The 20,337-nt window shown below is 40.7% G+C and overlaps 1 protein-coding gene and 1 non-coding gene across 2 annotated transcripts in view; both read right to left on the bottom strand.

The window, feature by feature from the left end:
- The window catches only part of IL1RAPL2 (interleukin 1 receptor accessory protein like 2), a 1,161,988-nt gene extending 1,151,731 nt beyond the window's left edge, over positions 1-10,257 (bottom strand). Inside the window, exons 1-2 of the mRNA XM_064482665.1 lie at positions 10,212-10,257; positions 9,794-9,994 (exon numbers count right to left, since the gene is read on the bottom strand). The gene's annotated coding sequence lies outside the window, so the exon portion shown is untranslated. The remainder of the gene's footprint in view (positions 1-9,793; positions 9,995-10,211) is intronic.
- Positions 10,258-18,207: 7,950 nt separating this feature from the next.
- On the bottom strand, positions 18,208-18,284 carry TRNAD-AUC (transfer RNA aspartic acid (anticodon AUC)). The gene has a single exon. It is a non-coding gene; the product is annotated as a tRNA-Asp (tRNA).
- Positions 18,285-20,337: the final 2,053 nt, after the last annotated feature.

The following is a 20,337-nucleotide window of genomic DNA, read 5'->3' as shown; positions in this document are numbered from 1 at the left end:
GGATATGCCCACTTCTCTCCTCCAAACCCTGAGCCCGGACCGCTTACCACCACCTTTCTGCAGTGCTCTGAAGAGGCCCTCAAACAGCCCACCAGGGTGGCAGCTGGGCTTGGCAGGCGAGGAAAGGCACCAAAGTAATGCATGCTTCTCCTCGTTCAGTAGCATCTCTCGGTGGCTGGCAGGAGAGAGTTGTTGAGGACTTTCTTCCTTCAAGTTCGTGTCTTATCGGATCACAAAGAAACTATCAATAAACCATAAAGTGTTAACCGGGAGGGGAGGCCCTGGGAGGAGAGGGAAGGGTAAGCAGTACAACCCAAAAGAGCAGTGGCGTGGCACTGCCTTAGGCTTGGGGAGGGACTTAAACATATGGGCCGTTTAACACCAACTACCTGAAGTGAAGCACTGCTTTGTCAACTCAAAATATTTTGCCCTACTAGATACTGGTCATATTTTTGCTTCATCTCACAGTGATTTCTAAATACTGGGAGTTTTGCTCCCAAGCAAACAGTTTATGGTGACAATTTAAACAGTATTCTCAGCCCAGTATTACTTACTAATTTATTACATATAACTGATCCTGTACTGGTAGCTATCTTTTCGTGTACCATACCTCACTTCTTCAATGATGCTGTAAGCTTGTGGAAATCTGAGGTTGTGTCTTGTGCTTTCTAGAAAAGTCTCCAGAACTGTAATGGCTATGATGCATTGGAAACAATCTTTGGAAGAGCTGAGATGAAATTTTGGCTCTGCACACACGTGGTAGGCCTATCACAATGACTCAGTTTCAGAGTATCGCTGGACTTCAGGTGGTTCATCAGTATAAAAGAGATACTTTTACAAGGGCGTGAAAATGCTCCTAGAACTGGAGAAAGTAAACTTGGGATGCAAGAAACCGTAAGATGCGTACGGATCCTCCCTGGATCACTCATTTTATGCAAAGAGGGATCTTAATTTTTTCATTTCTTCATTCAATCATTCAACAAATATTTACTGAAAGTCTGCCATACACTGGGCAGTTGAGATACAATAGTGAGCAAGACAAACAAGGTACATGCCCCCAAAGAGCTTCTAGTCTAGAGGAGAAAGACAATAAATAAGAAAAATAAATAAACAAGATACTTTTAGATAATGAGTCAAGCATGGTGATGTGCTAGGTAGTGACTAAATGGCTGACTTAAATTGAATGGCAACTATAGTGGATTGAATGGTGATCTCCTAAAACTACGTCCATCTAGAACCTCAGGATGTGACCTTATTTGGAATAAGATTCTTTGCAGATGTAATTTAGGTAAAGATATCAAGATGAGATCATTCAGGATTAAGGTGGGTTCTAAATCCAATGATGAGGCCCCCTTATAAGAGACAGAAAAGAAGACACAGGCACAGAAGAAGGCCGTGTGAAAACCCATGTGAAGACAGAGGCAGAGACTGGAGTGGTGGTGTCATAAGCCAAGGGCACCTGGAGCCACCAGAAATTGGAAGAGGGAAGGAAGAATTCTCCCCTAGAGCCTTCAGGGAAGCTCAGCCTTGCTGACACTTAGATTTTAGATTTCCAGCCTCCAGAACTATGAGAATAATTTTCTGTTGTTTTTAAACCAATTGTGGTCATTTGTTATGGCAGCCCTAGGAAACTTATACAGCCAGAGGTCTCCCTGAGGAAATGATATTTTTAGCTGAACCTTAATCGATGAGAAGTAGTCAGTCATAGGAAGATCCAGACAGAGAAATAGTAAGTGCAAAGGTCCTGAGGCAGGGACAAGCTTGACATGTTCAAGGAACAAAAATAAGATCAGTATGGTTGGACATAGAGTGGTGGAAAAGAAGTTGATGAAGAGGAAGATCATGTAGGGTTGGGAAGCCATAGCAAAGAATTTCGGTTTTATTCTACCTGTAATGGGATGGTTGCAAGTTTTCAGTAACATTCAAAGTAAAATTTGAGAGAGACTGACAAGATGATGGAGTAGAAGGGTGCATAGCTCCCCTTCTCTAATGAATATACCAAAAACTACAACTACATACAGAACAATTCACACAGAATACCTACTGAACTCTGGCAGAATATCTCTTACTTCAGAAATACAAGGAGAATTCTCACAAAAATAGGTTTAAAAAAAAAAAAGAAAAAGGAAATCGGTGCGGGACCTGTCCCTCAGGAAGGGAGCAGCAAAGGAGGAAAAGCACCCTCACTCTGGGAAGCCCCCTCTCCAGCAGGGAGGTCAGTGGGGACAGAAAGGGACCTTTGGAGGTTTGGAGGAGAAAGCATCAGCCACTTGGAAGACAGAACTGAGGGAAACCAGCACAAAGGGTCCCTGTGATCCAGTCCAAGATGCGAGACAGTGGGGGTAGGCCGGGATGGGCTGCTGGAGCTCAGGCTTCCATGGGAATGCCCAGGGCTGACTGCACAGAGGCAGCCTCAGGGGGCTGGAGTGTAGTACAGGATGAGGCTGGGAGAGAGCACAAATCAGCTTGGGTCCCCGAAAGAGAGCATCACGGCTGGAGCGCATGGGAGGAGGGGCACAACACAGCCGGGTCATAGCAGCCAGCTCCACTAGCCCAGAGGGTGTTGCTCAGTACCACTGTTGGTGCACACATTCTCGAGAGAAGAGAGGCAGGGTTCAGACAAAGCCATCTTCTTGGCTTGCTCTAGAGGGGCACAATCGCTGGTGTGCGCCTGGCAGAGGCAGGGCTGAAATCTGACTCCATACCCAGGGGTCCTGCAACGTCACAGGTGGGACTGAGATTTGATTCTAGCTCCAGGCAGCAGGGGTAGATTTGCTCCTCTGTTGCCTGTGTGGATCCACACCTCTGAGACAAATGAGCAGAACTAGTTCTGTCACACCACGGGGTGGGACGGGTGTTAACAACAGGCCTGCATGCTGAATGTGGACACAGGGCTGGGGTTTGTGGTGACACTGTGGTGCATGGTGGATCCAGGTGTGTGACTGTATGCACACTACAGAGGGTCCTAGTGCCTGACATCAGTGGATCTACACTGGTGGTTCGGTGGGTGCAGAACCTGGAGGTCACCAGAGCAGGTTGCTGACATTCCCACGGCTGAGGTGTGGACAAGGGCAGTGTCAACAAAGTGTACCCTGTAAACCTGCATAACAAATGACAGACAGAAATAAAAGCAAAAATAAACAAATGGGACCTAATTAAACTTATAAGCCTTTGCACAGCAAAAGAAACTATAAGCAAAACAAAAAGACAACCTAGAATGGGAGAAAATATTTGCAAAAGATGAAACCGACAAAGGCTTAATTTCCAGAATATATAAATAGCTCATACAACTTAATAACATAAAAAAAAATAACCCAATCCAAAAGTGGGCAGAAGATCTAAACAAGCAATTCTCCAATGAAGACATACAAATGGCCAATAAGCATATTAAAAAAAGTGCTCAATATCACTGATTATCGGGGAAATGCAAATAAAAACTACAATGAGGTATCACCTCACACCAGTCAGAATGGCCATCATTCAAAGGTCCACAAACAGTAAACGCTGGAGAGGCTGTGGAGAAAACTACATTCCCACACTGCTGGTGGGAATGTAGTTTCATGCAGACATTATGAAAAACAGTATGGAGATTCCTCAAAAGACTAAAATAGACTTATGATATGATCCAGCAATCCCACTCATGGGTATATATCCAGAGGGAAAGTTAATTTGAAAAGACACCTGCACCCCAATGTTCATAGCAGCACTATTTACAATAGCCAAGACATGGAAACAGCCTAACTATCCATCGACAGATGACTGGATAAAGCAATTGTGGTATATTTATACAATGGAATACTATTCAGCCATAAAAAAGAATAAAATAATGCCATTTGCAGCAACATGGATGGACCTGGAGGTTGTAATTCTAAGTGAAGTTAGCCAGAAAGAGAAAGAAAAATACCATATGAGATTGCTCATATGTGGAATCTTAAAAAAAAAAAAAAGAACATAAATACAAAACAGAAACAGACTCATAGACATAGAATACAAACTTGTGGTTGCCAAGGGGGCGGGGGGTGGGAAGGGACAGAATGGGATTTCAAAATTTGCAGATACTGACAGGCATATGCAGAATAGATAAACAAGATTATACTGTATAGCACAGGGAAATTTGAAAAATTAAAAAATAAAAATAAAAAATTTTAAATAAAAAATAAATAAAATCTGAATTCCTTACTATAACTAAAAGATTCTCCAAGATTTGGCCTATGTCTACCACCATCTTTCATGCTTATTTTGTTCCATCCTCAAACTATTCCTTTCCTTCAAAGTATTTGCATTTTCTGTTTCCTCTGTCCTGAAATGTTCTTCCCCCAGATCTTTGCTTGCCTGGCTCCTTCAAACCATTTAGGAGTCAGCTCACATGTCACCTCTTAGAGAAGTCTACTCTATTGCACTGTCCATGCCTCTTTCAACTAACCTTGTTTTGTTTTATCCTGTCACTTATCACTTTTGAAATTATTTTATTAACCTCTTTAGTTGTTTGATGTCTATCTTCCTCACATGATAATAAGCTCATGAACACAGGAGTATTTGACCTGTACTCTTAGGATTAAAAGGAGTTTGCCCAATGAACACGTGAGAAGCAGGAATGTGGCAAGAACTGAAAAATTCAAACTAACTATTTCAGAACTACTGGAAAACATAGAAAGGTGAGGAAGATGGGAGCGATGGGAGATGAAACAATGGCATTTTTTAAAGTATCACTTTGGCTGCTGAATTGTAGTGAGCCAACAGTGTAAGACAAGAGACCATTTATTCATTCAGGAATATGTATTGACCCCCCCCCCGCCACTACATGACAGGTACGATCTGAGATCTCTCCTCAAACAAAACAGACAAAAATGTTTGTCCTCTTGAAACTTGTAGTCTAGTGGGGATCGGTAGATATTGCAGGTGATGATGATGTCCCACTAGGAGTGAGACAGTGGAGCTAAAGAGAGGTGGTTGGATTTGGGGATGTGTTTTGAGGGGGAGGTAGAGTAGACAAAACTTGATGATGGATAGGATAGATTGGACATCACTTCCTCCACAAAATTTTCCCTGGACCCCCAATATCAGATGAGGTATCAAAGCTTCCCATATTTACCCTATTGCTACATACCCTGTACTGTAAATATTCCTTTATTTGTCTGTCTTATCTGTACTTTATCATATTATGCACCAAAACTCACAATGCTTGGCACAGAACAGTAAATTTATTAAATAAATCAACTTAATACTAATATTTATTATCATTAAATAAATTTACTAAATATATAAACCAGGTCCTTTATCAGGGAAGTATTCATTGCCCATCCAATGGAAATCTCTTTTAGTTTGCTTGGGTTTGTTTTTCACATAAACAAGTAAACTTTATTTTTCCTCTTAGTCTACAAGCAATGCTGGCAAATTTTCCATAATGCATAGTAGGAACAAGTAGTATAAATGTTGATAATATCAGTTTTTCTCTTCATTTAATCTTAAAACAAATAGTTTATTATATTTTTATATGTTGGTAAAACTGTTTAAACTTTATAAATGCTTAATGCCTCATTCTACTTATGAGGCCTTGTGCAGCTCAATAGCTGTTCAAAACAATTTCTTAGAAACTGTTTTTTATTTTTTATTGTTTATTTTTATAGAAGTATAGTCAGTTACAATGTGTCAATTTCTGGTATACAGCATAATGTTCCGGTCATGCATATATATGTATTATATATGTATGTGTGTGTGTGTGTGTGTGTATATATATATATATATTCGTTTCCATATTTTTTCATTAAAGGTTATTATAAGATATTGAATATAGTTCTCTGTGCTATACAGAAGAAATGTGGTTTTTTTTAATCTGTTTTTATATACAGTGGTTAACCTTTGCAAATCTCAAACTCCCAAATTTATCCCTTCCCACTCTCTAGTCTTCTGTGGTTTTATTCTGGTCTTTGATGTAAAAAGTCCCTTTCTAGATTGAAATGATAACAGCTTCTATTTAAACTATGAAAACATTTCTGCAAAGACTGGAAAATTACATTGCGTCATTATGACAGTCATACCTGATTAAACATTACATAACATCAGAAAATTAAAAGTTCAAGATTATAGACATAGTGCGAGGGAGCACAATTATAAGGAGTCAAATATTCAATCAGGCTGTTATGACATTTAAAAGGTCAGTGGCCAAAAGCACTCCACATCTTTAGGTAATGGTCAATGCAGTTCTACAGCGCCAGTCACAGCTCAGAAAATACTTTAGAAATAAACTTTAATGGAATTCAAATTTACGGGATCCCAAAATAGCCACAAAATTCAACAAAAAACAAAGAAAAAAAATGTCATATGCCAGCCACACACCGGAGTCTAGAAAATAATGACTGTTGCTGTTATTTTAAAAACCATCTCTCCACACTTCTAACTACAAATATCTAGTACTATAGAACTTCTCCAGTTACCCAGTGGAAGATTAAAGCTCAATTATCAGTGACAGATACTCAGTGATTCCTTCCAAATCCACATTTCCATTATAAATGACTATGTATAAATGGCTTTGTGCTCTCCAGTACTTGTGAGTTCCCCATCCAAAATCAAGAACTGTATGGAAACATGTGAAGCCGAAAAGTAGTAGTAGCCAAAAAGATCCTAGAGAAGAAAGGAGTTCAATTAGGTGCCACTGGAATCTTCTACCCTTTTCTCCAGCCAAAGCTTTCAAAGAACTCTCCTCCTATATGTGTGACCGTCATTTCACGGGTTAGGCAACCAAGAAATGGGTCACCCTGCTGTTCCTCACTGTCACCCAGCAACTAATCTACAGCTGAGACTAAAACCCAATAACCCTGGCTTCTGATTCCAAGAAAGAATTATGAATTATGAAAAATAACCTGGGTTCTCAATAATCAAGATTCTCACATGTTAAAATATTCCCCTGAAAGATGCCAGCTCGTCTCAGTTCAAAGTTCCCGAAATCCCACCCTCTCCATAAGGTATTCCTAGACTGATCAGAGGAAAGGAGATGGTTTCTCCAAGTTCCTTGGTTTTGTCTCACTTGGCAAGTGAAATTCCCACAACCCTATAGGAAATCTGACTTTATTTGCATGTGTGGTTTTCAACATTAATTATTCTGACATATATATGTCAAAATCTGTGATCAAAACAAAGGGACATCATGGGCTTTGAGAAGGATATAATATCACTTCCATGATATTCCCACCCTAAATGCATAATCTGAAACTTACAACAAAGAAACATCAAACAAACCCAAATTCAAGGACATTCTATAAAATAATTGACTTGTAATCTTTAATATGTCAAGGTTGCGAAAGACTGAGACTGAGGAACTATTTCAGATTAAAGAAGACTAGAGAGACACAACTAAATGCAATGCAATGAGTGATTCTGGATTGGATTCTGTGTTTATATTTTCTACAGAGGACATTACGGGACAATTTGAAAATTTGAATCAAATCTGAATATTAGAAAATAGTACTGTATCAATGTTAATTTCCCAGTTCTAATAATTGTATTATGGTTATAAAAATGAATGTTCTTATTTGTAGAAAACACACACTGAAGTTATTTTAGGATAAAAGAGCATCGTGTCTGTAACTTACTTTCAAACAGATCAGAAAAATATACACATTTACAATTAGAGAGAGAATGGTGAAAGGGAAATTTGCCTGCCATTCCAGTAAATAACAAATGTTGCTCACCATCAAGCCAAAAGCTACTGCCGCCACATGAAGCCCCCCACCCCCACCCCAAGCATGGTGCACCCTGAAGGGAATTCAGGATGTCAGGCTGGAGAAAACCAGGAAATACTCTGTGTTCTGAATACTGGCCCTAGATAGTTAAGATGCTTATCTAAGAAATAATTTCAATGAGCCCAGACTCTTGCATCTTCCCATATACAGTAAAGCACTAAAATCGGTACATTGAGATCTCTGTTCTTTGTGATTACCTTTTGATGTTCAACTATAGGGTTTTTTTTTTTTCCAGCAAAAACTCTTAAATATCCTGGCTCCTCCTTTACCTCTTTGGAGCAGTTCCTCAGAGCTCTCTGAGAGGCTGTCTCTCTGGCTATAGTTCTCAGTAAGGTCCCTAAATAAAACCTAAATTTTAGATTGTGCATTTTTCTTCAGTTGATAGTTTTAGCAATCACACGAAGCGACCCAGAGCAGACTTCTCTCTTTCACATGAACTCTATCCTCTATCTGGAACCTTGGTACCAGCAGAGGCCCCGTGTACCCATTTGCAGTCTCAGAGAGTCCAGATGAATTTGGTGAGTCTCTATTGATTCTCAGATCTCCTGATTATTGTTTGATGATCCTGAGTTGTATTTGGTGGTACATAACAGGTACCTGCTCCCCCCGCCAGTTGAAAGATACTGTGGGAGATTTTTCTCAGTTGAAAGACACTGAGTGGGTTACCCCAGTTGAAAGATTTTATTATGTATGTATAGAATTTATACTTATAAGTACTAGTTTACTTGAGAATTAAAGGAAGTATTGCCCTAAAAATGGCCAAATTGGGGTTCTTTTGACATTCCAAAATTAATTTTTTTTCTTTTTGCATGTGCAGCTAGAAAATGCTGGATAAAACATCTTTTCAAAATTCTGACCTTAAAGAAACAAAAGCCCTTCTAGGAGTAACTTGCATTTCTCTCCCTGTATCTTTGAAATGCAAATATTCTATCTGATCTTAGGAGCTTTTTTCCCTATGTTTTGGGAGCTTGGTCTCTGTCCTCCAGAAGATACACATGCAGTGTACATTTGGCAGCCAGTCAAATAAACTGGGATTCTGAGCAATCGTTTCGTCTGGCTGTACCAACTCTCAGGGAAATTTGTCATAAGGGTCCCAGCCCAAAAGGGGCCTTCATCACCTTAACCTTCATTGCGTCCACCTGGACAACTAAGCCCCTTTACTTTCTTAGGCTATTTCTGAGAGTAAGCTTTCTAGATCTTGTGAAGGCTGCATCATTTGCACTGTCTTGTGGGGACGCCTCTTGCATCTCACTGGTTTGAGTCGCTATTAAGATACTACTCGTCGATGGGCAGACAATGGAGCCTTTAAATTGGAGAAACTTCTAAATTGGTAAGCTTTTAGAGAGCTCTCATTATAAACAGCTGTTTTATTAGTACTTATTAAAAAACCAAATTAGAAGGTAGACACACACACACACACACACACACACATACACACACACACACAAAACTCATAACAGCTAACCTAAGAACTCCATTAGTTTAAAACAAACAAACAAAATGGTTTGGGAAGCCTTATTTGTAGTCTCAGCCTCCCCTGAATGAGTCTTTCAGATGCTAATAAAAGTATCAGATTGTTAATTAGATTGATTAATGGGAATAAGAAGAAACTGACAGGAAAGTCTAGAGACTTCTTCCCAAAAAGGTGGAAACTTTAAAGAGACTCATCCCATAAGGATAAAAGTCTTTAGATAGTTATTAAGAAATGGGATAAATAAAACAGACGTTAATGGGATTAAACTAAGTTTTGATATAACACTACCTAACGTTGGATGGGCCAAAGGATCCCTGTTACTGGTCACCAACATTTAAGGACCCCAAACAAGTCTGCTCTATTTACCCCAGTTAATATTTAAATCTAAGAAATAATTTAGGTTTACTTTAATAAACTATTAAACTATTATATGCCACAACGTGCTGTGAGGAGGTAATGAAGGGAGTTCAAAATAAACCTGGCAAGATTATTCCAGGGCTGCTATGCCAGTCAGCTTGAGAATTGGCACCCTGGAGGGAAGAGTGCTATCTTCACACAAGTTGCCCTGCTGGGTACGTACCAACTTGCCAAGCACCAAGGCCTGTTCCGAGATGTTTGTCCACAGCGCCAACCTTCATCCAAAGACATTGCTGCAGTATTCCATTTGGCCACCTGAGGGCGTGCTAAAATTACTTTTTCTAACTCCGAGATTTCCAGGCATTGAGGAGGCAAGAGTGTGGGAGGTGTGAGTCCCAGGTATTTCAGGTCCCTTGGCAGACTGCTGATGGGACAGAAAAGAGAAGTAGTAGTTCCAACCTTAGCAAAACTGTGTTGTCTTCAGAGTTCAGCTTCAGTGTCTTCTGCCTGCATTACTACCCCTCCTTTGCCTTATTGTCAGAAGGCTTTCTGTATCCCTACACCCCTGTCCCTTCTCCAGAAATCCAGAGCCCTCTTGGTCTCTTTCACCTTCCTCCAGAGGTTTTACCCAAGGTACTCACTCCCACTCAGGTGTAAGATTGATAACGATGATCATCACCACAGCAGAACATCACAGCTGTAAGAAACTGATAACGAGTATAACCTTGATAGCAGAATGTGGTCCCTTGCAAGAGTTTTCAATGTTGACAGGAACCTGTGGGGTCCACAGGCATCTAGCAGATTCCTGCACCAAGGCCACTCAAGCATCCAGTTGCTGCCCTTTAAAGGTAACAAAGAACATTCCTTTTTAAATACCTACCTGCCTTAGCTGAACTAACTACTCTAGACAATGATCAACCTTACAAAGCCCAGAAGCCTGGCCACCAGGACCGGTCATAATCCCCTACCAAAATCCCTAGCCATACCTTTTCACGACCCCCTCTTCCCTGTTACCTCAACATCAACCAATCAGAGAACTGTGCATACGCCAATCAAGCCCCCTGTGACTCCTTTGTGCCCAATGTCATGTAGGCACAAGGAGTTAGAGGTTACCCTCCCTAATAAAAGACCTCAGCAACCACCCTCAGGGTGCCCAGACACCTCTTGTCTGTGTCCCGCTGTTGTCTATGGCAGTATACCTAATAAACTCCTGTCCTATTTTCATCCTTTGACTTTGGTAAATTCTTTTACTGCCCGCAGACCAGCCCGCAGAATCCCACAACAGAATTCATGCCTCAAACTGTACAATTAGACTCAGATTAGAAATCCAGGCCTCAAAGCTGGTAGAGAATATGGTGAATAGAAAGAATATGGTGGCCCATAGAAGCCTTTATTACTCTCCTGAACTCATGCCCTGAGTGCCTAAAGAGAGAGCCTGGTTATCACCCAGCTAGGCAAGAAAACAGGATGCCTGGGATTTGTGGGGCTTGGGGAGGAATATTTGAGTTTCAGGACTGAAAACTGGACGCTGGAAGGGTGCTGGCTAGAAAGTAGAAAAGCAGATGGAGTGACGAACAGTCACCACTAAGAAACTTGGCAAATCTCCAGGGTTATCACAGCCTAAAAAAAAGACTGAGTAATAAAACTATAAACAAAGATTGCTGACCCTTTTGTAGTTGCCTTTATTGTACCCTGCTAAAAGCACAGTTTTTCTTTATTTTATTGTGTGTGTTTTGGGGGGGGGAGGTGGGTAACTAGGTTTATTAATGTGTTCGTTTTTTAACAGAGGTACTGGGAATTGAACCCAGGACCTTGTACATGCTAAGCATGTGCTCTACTGCTGAGCTATACCCTCCTCCCTTCTCCTTTATCTTAAAGCAGAGAGGCCAGCTGGGTATGATAGAGCAATCCTGGCAGTTAGGACTTCTGGGGGAATTGGTGGTGTAATGAAACTAAAATCTATCAAAAAGAACATTTATTTCCTAGAATTATGTTCTCTTGAAAAATCTAGTGCCTATTTTAAAAGAAATTGATTATTTATAGATATGAAATCAGCAATTTACAACTTGTACACTTATCTATTCATTCATTCAAGAATCATAGACCTGAAATCAACTATACTTCAATATACATACATACATACATACATACATACATACATACATACATACATACATACATACATACATACATACAGTGATTGTGATTAGGTCAAAAAAATTATAGACCTGGATTTTAGATGCCTTTTAAAAAGTTCTATTCAGGCCAGTACATTTTAACCTGCTGTCTCTGTGATATCGATCAAGTTTTGAGCCCCAGGTTAGTCTGTCTCTGCCCCAATGCCCACTCCCCAGCCGAAATTGAGTTGCCACTCTACCACAATCTGTTGAGATTGTCCTCCAGTGAGGCAAACCAAATTTTTTATTCACTGAAAATAGTGAAGCTATCTGGTAAAATGTCCTGGACCACCACCTCCTGGACAGCAGGAGGCGTACCTCTTTCATTAAGGACCCTGTACAGTGTTGTCATTGGGTTGCTGGGCTACACACATCTCTGGCACTGTGTATTTTGAATAAGTAAGTGAATAAATACATTTTTGTGTGAGTTTGCGGTGTTCTTAAAAGGATTTATGGAGAAACACACAACCAAAAAGTGGCAAATACCTAGCACACACTCAACTTTAATATCAAATTATTACTTGCCTCAGTTAAAATCGCTTATCTACAAATACAGGAAGGCAAATAGCTAAAATACTGCCAAAGTCAGCCTTTAGGAATGCACTTGCTTCTGTACTGAAATTTCCCTATTATCCACTTCATATCTTCCAATTAACTTACAATTAACTTGAAATAAGTATGCCCTTAAAGTCCACAGCATGAATATTCTTTTATGCCTAAAAGTAGTGTCATGTTAACAAACAAAATCACCTGCAACTTGCTTCAGTAGACCTGGATGTAAATTATCACAGTATTTATGGCTAAGCCAAGCTGTGAGGTCCCTCGGCTTTTTCTTACCCTCTCTCTCCTGTCAGCCAGGACGACACCACTTGTCTTTCAGGACTCAGCTCAAGGGTCACAGCCCTCTGTGAAGCCCTTCCCTTTAACAGACCTTCCCCCGCTGCCAGTAAATGTGTCCAGTACTTCCTTCTGCCCATCCCTCTGTTGTGCCACTACAAACTTCAGGCAAGTCTCTAGGTCGCCCATCACATTTGTCTGCGCATGTGTCTGTCTCCTCTGCCAAGGATCAGGCTGTATTTGTCTTTGTAGCTCCTCTTCCTAGCTCAGTACTTGGCAACCCATAAGCCCTCAGTACGCGGCCATATATTTGTATGTTTTCATAATTATGCATCATATTCTCCCACTTGTCTGCTCCTTTCATCCTAGTCTTGTAATTGATTGTACAGTTGGAGCTAAAACATGAGCCAGTCTTAGGACAGAAACTTGACTGTCCAGCAGAGGGAGCCCCAAAGCCCTGGTTGGTGCTGGGGTGGTCTGGCCTATTACCTGTCCAAACTGCAGCCTTGGCTTCAACATTTCCCAACGCCCCTTCTCCCCGCTTAGGAAAAGTTACCTATTGTCGAGCCCAGACAATGTCAGGACACAGATGGAACCTGGAAGTACAGGGCCAGTCACAGGGGTCCTTCCAGAAAGAGATGGGTTCAGTTTTGGAATCCAAATAGCTGAAACAGCAAGCAGATAGCAACAGCAGCAATGAGTACTAAAGGAAGCACCAACATCCCAAGAAGGATAAAAAGCATTGTTATTCTTGTTGTTGTTCTAGATAACATGCTGTGAGCACGGATTATGTGTCAGGCACCATGCTAAGTGTTTTGCCTATGATTCAATCGTCAAAACAACCTTCTATGGTAGAAATCATCAGCCCACTTCACAGATAAGGAACCTGAAGCTCAAAGAGTTTCTTGGAACTTGCCTGTTCATCTTGGGAGTAAGTGATGGACTCAGGATTCAAAACCCAGTTTGTTTCATGCAGAGCCCCGACACGGACCTAGTGTGTCATTCTGCTTTCTATAGGGAGATACCGAAAGCCCTAATTCGGGGAAGAAATTGTGACCAGGAAATGCAGTTAAATAGGAATCAAGAACACGGGTTGGTCATTGGACAGTTTATTTTTTCAGAAATGTATTCAATGTACCACTCAAAATAATCTCTCTTAGCACTCTTTGGGAAACACTCAGTTTTAAAAAGGGGGGTAGGTTGTCTCCAGAAGGCCCCCAGTTCAGTTGCAAATATATAAACTCAGCACCCTTAATTCCGTGAGTGCTGAGTGTTTATTGGACTAATGGGCTTTCATGAATAGACTGTTGAGAGGACAGGGCACAGGGCAGGTGTCAAGATTAAGTGGGAGCTTTGAGAGGCCATGAGGGAAAGCGCCCTGAGGGAACTAGAAAGACTTATAACAAAATCATTGTGCTGCTCAGAGGCTCAATGCAGGCTCTGATCTCCTGATGCCTGATTCTGCTCAGAGATCCCCATGCTTAGCTGGCCGGGAGAGAAAAGTGCTGGTGGGGAAAGTCTCACACTTGTAACTGCCTCCGTGTGAGGGCCAGGCGTGAATGCTGGTATTCCACTATGGCCTTATGACAGTGGGCGTCGGTGTCATCTCTAAGGGTAGCCGTATCCCTGTATGTCTCACCCCAAGGAAGCTTGATTCCCATTCAGAAACCAACTCCTTCTGGAGGAAAAAGCCATCAAGGAGGACCCCATATGGACCCAAGCAGAGCCTCCGTGGAGGCAACTTGCAAGATCTGCACACCCACTCTAGCAGACACATTAGCAACCTAGCCGAGTGGAGAGTTGCCAGTCGAAACATTTGCCAACCCAACTGGGCTCCCAAATGTTTATGCGGATGGTACAACCTTCTGTCTCCAAGTGACTGGAGATGTGTCACGGAGGCTCTCTTTCTAAATGGAACCTGAGATAAAGGCTCCAGAGTAAACCTCGCCTAGGAGCGCATATTACAGGGGCCCCTCCACCTGTCACTATGAAAAAGAAAGGAGTTTGACATTTGGACCCTCAGGCCAAGCTAATTGCTGCTGCTTGGAAGGTCAGCCTTGGCAAGAGTATAACTAGCACATCATACCCGTGATCCAATGGATGTTATGGGTTAGTACGAGGCTGCAGTTAGAAGGTGACTCCATTTGAAATTGATTAAAAAAGAATTTAGTAAATAATGGTATTGATGGTATTGAAATGGCAAAAATCCATGAAGGAGGCCCTCCTGTGATCCATATTTGGGAACCCCACACTACCAGAGGAGTATTGCCACAGTGGAAATCCCAGGAAGCGGGGCAGACCTGTCGGGGAGAGGCATAGTCTCTGGGAGCAGACCCCTGTCCCCTCACCCTGGACTTCCCAGGAGTTGGCCCAGCCTGCCTGTAATGAAGGACACACACTGCAAAGCCAGAAAGAGGGAGCCTCATGCTCGGGGACAGGAGCCAAATTCTCCCTGACCTGTAGAAACCTGAGCAGGGCTTCAGAGCTGGGTCTCCCACCAGCCCAGAGAGTGGGTGATGGGTTTCACTCAAGAGTTGAAGCCAACCTTTACTTTTTTTTTCTTTTCCACTTTCCCCCATTTTATCCATCCTATAAAAATCGCCAACCTTGTTAAGCTAACCGGATAATTTATGTGAATTAGCACTAGAGGATTCCTGGATCGCAGAGCACAAATGCTTAAAATAAGTGAATTGCCTACTTAGCTTAGGAAACGTTTTCTTTAACGGGATGGGTAAAACACTGCTGGCTGGGAAGAGGAGATGCTTCTTGCTCACCTCCCAATAAGACTACCATAGTTCACAGACTTGGAGAAGAAAAAGGAGACAGTAACAAGAGGAATTACAACCCCGACACGGAGGCTGACAGGTATGACGAACATACTCCGGGGAACTCTGCCAGGACACGGGAGGCTTCCATCTCATCTGAGTATGTCTCAGCCCATGACAGGTCCCCTCCCGCCACTACAGAAGTCCCCCAGAGTTGACAGCACTCTAAAATGGTTCCAAATCAACAAATGTGCACTCAGAGTATATACCAGAGAACATATATTTAAAGTCCTACACTTGGAATTCACCCTGCCTGCAACAAACCACGCACAGACCTCAGCCCATGGCTCTGACTCCTCCTTAGCAGGACCTGGTCCTTCACTCATTGGAATAAAAGGATAATTCCCAAATCGTTTTCTTTAGGGTAAATAAAAGCACCGCTAAAATGAGCTACAGTTCTCATTTCCACCCGGCCTCCCTTCAAAACACCACCATCGCCATAAGTGAAAATAGAACTTTGGTTCAGGCATTTCGAATTGTTCTCACCAGAAATACAAACTACTTCTGTCTGTCCACCAAGCGCATACAATGTAAATACGCCAGCATTAGATTTTTTAAAGGGTAGACATAGATTTTAAAAAGAATTCATCATCTCTATACCTCCTTCATGTTCATTTGGATCAGCAGTCATATAATTATTGCCCAACCCTTAAGAAACCAGGTTCAATCCCCAGTACCTCCATTAAAAATAAATAAACCTAATTACACCTCCCCCCCCCAAAAAAAAAACAAATAAAAAACGCTTAAAGTAGGGAATATTCCTTAAAATGGATCAAACCCTGGGGGAAGGTGCAATAGAGGGGTAGAGGATTTTTTAAAAAGGTTATTAAAGTGCTAATTTCCCTCTTAGATTTTGACTCTACATTCAAATTCATCCTCTTTCCCCAAAACTTGATCCTTGTCATGTTCATAACTATGTGAGGAGATAGATGTTCACTAAATATTGTGACAATCATTTCACAATATATGTATGTTAAATCATTAGGCTGTACACCTTAAACTATTACAGGGCTGTATGTCAATTATATCTCAACAAAACTGGAATAAAATAAATTAAAAAAAAAACTTTTGCTCTTCCAACGACCCCACTAAGAGGATGAAAAGACAAGCTACAGACTAGGAGAAAATATCTGCAAATCACATAACTAATAAAAAATATCTAAAATATATATATAAAGAACTCTCAAAACTCAACAGTAAAAATACAATCCATTTAGAAAATAGACAAAAGACATGCACAGACATTCACCAGAGAAGATATAGAGATGGCAGATAAGCACACGAAAAGATGTTCATCATCATCAGCCATTAGAAAAATGCAAATTTTCTTAATGAGAGATCCACAATGAGATATCACTGCACACCGATCAGAATGGCTAAGAAAAAAATGTTGGTGAGGATGTGAATAAACTCTATTAATGGTATTGGTAGGAATATAAACTTGTACAGTCACCCAGGAAAATTATTTGGCAATTTATTAAAAAACTAATCAATCAACTACTGTAAGACCCAGATATCGCATACTTGGGGATTTATAGCAACTAAATGAAACTGATGTTCACACAAAAACCTGTCCATGAATATTCACAACATCTTTTATTCATAATAACCAGAAACTAGAAACAATCCAAATGTCAGTAACAGGTGATGGTTAAGCAACTCTACTAAGGAACAAAAAGGAACAAACTGCTGATACAAGCAACAACCTGAAATAGATCTCAAGGGAATTATGCTGAGTGAAGGAAAAAAAGCCAGTTTCAAAATGCTTTGTACTGTATGATTCCATTATAACATTCTCAAAGTGACAAAATTATAGAGATGGATAATAGATCAGCGGGTGCCCGGAGTAAGGGCACTATGAAGAGGGTAATACCAGGGAGCTTCTTTAGGGTGATGGAACAGTTCTGTGTCCTGTTTGTCATAATCACTACACAGATCTATCCATGCGATAAAATTTCATAGAACTACACACACACACACACACACACACACACACACACGGTGAATCTGATTACGTTTTGTTTTTGAGTTAATGCAGTGGTTCTCAACCATAAGCAATGTTGCCCACCCCCAGCGGACACTGAGTAAAATCTGGAAATATTTTTGTTTGTGAAAACTGAAGCAAGGTATTGTTACTGCTGTCCAGTTGATGGAGATCAGGGATGCTGCTAAATATCCTGAAATGTACAAGACAGCCCACCCCACCCCACCACAAAGCATTACCCAGTTCAAAATGACAATAGTGCCAAGGTTAAGAACCACTGAGTTAATACTATTCTACCAATATCAATGTTTCTGGTTTTGACAAAGCACAATGGTTATATCAGTTATTATCATTGAGAAAAGCTGGGTGAAAGGTACAAAGGAACTCTCTGTACTAATATTTTTACAACTTCTCGTGAGTCAAACTATTCCAAAATAAAAAGTTAGACTAATTAATGCTTCTACTATGACTACTACTACTATTAATAATAATAATAATAATAATAATAATAATAACTCTCCAACAACTCCCCATTGCTCTAAAGATAAAACCCAAACTTCTAAACATATATTCCAAAACCCAGGTCAATCTCCACCTCTTACTAGGTGTGTGAACTTGGGCAACTCAAACTCTCTAATTCTCAGTTTTCTCATCTATTGTAAAGTGGAAATGAGAATGTCATTAAAATGATGTGAATTAATGTTCACAAAAGCACTCTATTTTTTGTTTGTTTTGGGGGGGTCATTAGGTTTGTTTGTTTGTTTGTTTGTTTATTTATTTATTTATTTATTTATTTATTTATTTATTTATTTAATGGCGGTACTGGGGAGTGAGCCCAGGACCTCGTGCATGATAGGCACATGCTCTACCACTGAGCTATACCCTCCCGCCCTATGAAAACACTTTTTTTAAATTAGGAACTTCTATACAAACGTGAAGAACTTTTATCACTTTCCAGCGCTGGCTCCCATGTCTCCCCTAGCTCATCTCCAGCCAAACTGAACTATTTGCTGGCCCATAAATATGCTCTGTCTGTGTCACCTTCATTTTGAGCTATCTGCCTAGACTCTTACCCCCATGTCTGAACTCTCCCCACTGAAATTCTTCCCACAAGTAATCCATGCACAAAAATGCACGGGTTATAACATAGGAGGGAAAAGAAAAACTTAAATGTTTAACGTTGGAGAAAATGATTAAGAAAACTGGTAATCTAGCCTAGGGCCTGAAACCTATTCACTCATTCAACAAATATTTATTGAGCATCTACTATGTGTCAAGTAATTTGCTTGACACTGAAATACAAAAGCATGTATGCTTGGCAATAAATACTGGTGGAATGATTGAATGAAAGAATGAATAACAGACTATCATGCTTTAATCATTATCACCTCAATGATAGACAAAGTGATGGGCGAGTTTATTTTATTTCATATCATTTTGGCTTCTTTATACTTTCCAAACTTATCACAGCAATCATTCATTACTTTTGTAATTAGAAGGGAAAAAGTATTTATTCTTAAAAAGTAAAAAAAGAATTCCAAACCATACTTCAAGATTCATTTCAAATTCCACCTCTTCCATATGTTTCCAGATCTGTACTAAATATGAACTCTGCCTCCTTTGAACTTCCATAAGATTTCTTTGCTCCTCTCCTGTGGCATATGCCTCGTTTGGCTTAGTATTATAATCTCTTATATATTTTCTTTCTCTCCTGGCCTTGCTCACCTCTGTGACTCTTGTACACAGTATTTGGACACTGAGTTGGAATACACACACACACACACACACACACACACACAGAGTAAGGAGGAAAAGGAGGCTAACAGTGGGAAAGGATAGACGGACAGGATGGAAGAGCCTTCTTAAAGCAGACAGGAATTCCAAGGGCCTCACCAGACAGTGCTTCAGACAGAGAGAAGAGTCTGATGCTGAATGGTTTCTCAAATCACATCTAAGCCCATCACGTAAACCTCAGACCTTTCCTAGGAAGCACTTGGCCATCTCAGGGTTGGTCTCTTGGGAATGCCTGGTGAGCTGGGAGGAAGATTACAGGATGGAGGCAACACTGAGCAAGGTCAGCTAGCAAAAGTCTGCAGAGTCTGGGCCTGGGGTGAGGCTGGCCACCCCTATGCAAATTCTCTGTATTTACCAACCAATCAACAAATCCTGACTGAATGCCTACTATGAACTCAGCACTGCATTGAGGAACACTAAAAATCGTATGAAGTGTAAGGAGGTCACAATCTAATCGAGACATCGAAACACATGTCTATATCCACACATACCCACACATTCAAGCATTTGTGTCCGCATACGTTTAAAGGTAACTCACACTCAGTCAGTGTGTGATAACAGATACATGCTACTAAATATAAAATAGATAAACAACAAGGTCCTATTGTATAGCACAGGGAACTACATTCAGTAGCTTATAATAACCTATAATGAAAAAGAATCTGAAAAAGAATATTTGTGTGTGTGTGTTTGTGTGTGTGTGTGTGTGTGTGTGTGTATAGACAGATAGACAGATAGATGTGTATAACTGAATCTCTATCCTGTACACCAGGAACTAACACAACATTGTAAATCAACTATACTTCAATTAGGAAAATAAATTAAATAAATAGTTCAGACAGAAGTGCCATAATAGCTCAGAAGACAATAAGAGTGTTGCGGGCTGGGGGGATGGCAGAACTTCCCACAAGAGGTGGGAATGGAGCTAGAATTTGAAGTAGCTGAAACCAAGGGTAATTAGAATATTAAATTTTTCCTTCATCCTAAAGTAGACTGAAAGCAAAGTACTTTTCCAGATGATAGGATCAAGAAGGTCACGAAAAGTTTCTCTCTGAAGGAGCCCTGTAGAGAATGCAGCAGCAGGGAGCAGGCCTTGTGAGACTTGAGCCCAGGGTGCCCTAGGTAAGGAAATCCTTAGTGGTGGTGTCTG

The sequence above is a fragment of the Camelus dromedarius genome, chromosome X, assembly GCF_036321535.1.
Source record: "Camelus dromedarius isolate mCamDro1 chromosome X, mCamDro1.pat, whole genome shotgun sequence".
Lineage (NCBI taxonomy): Eukaryota > Metazoa > Chordata > Mammalia > Artiodactyla > Camelidae > Camelus > Camelus dromedarius.
This window is presented reverse-complemented; position numbering and strand designations above follow the sequence as displayed.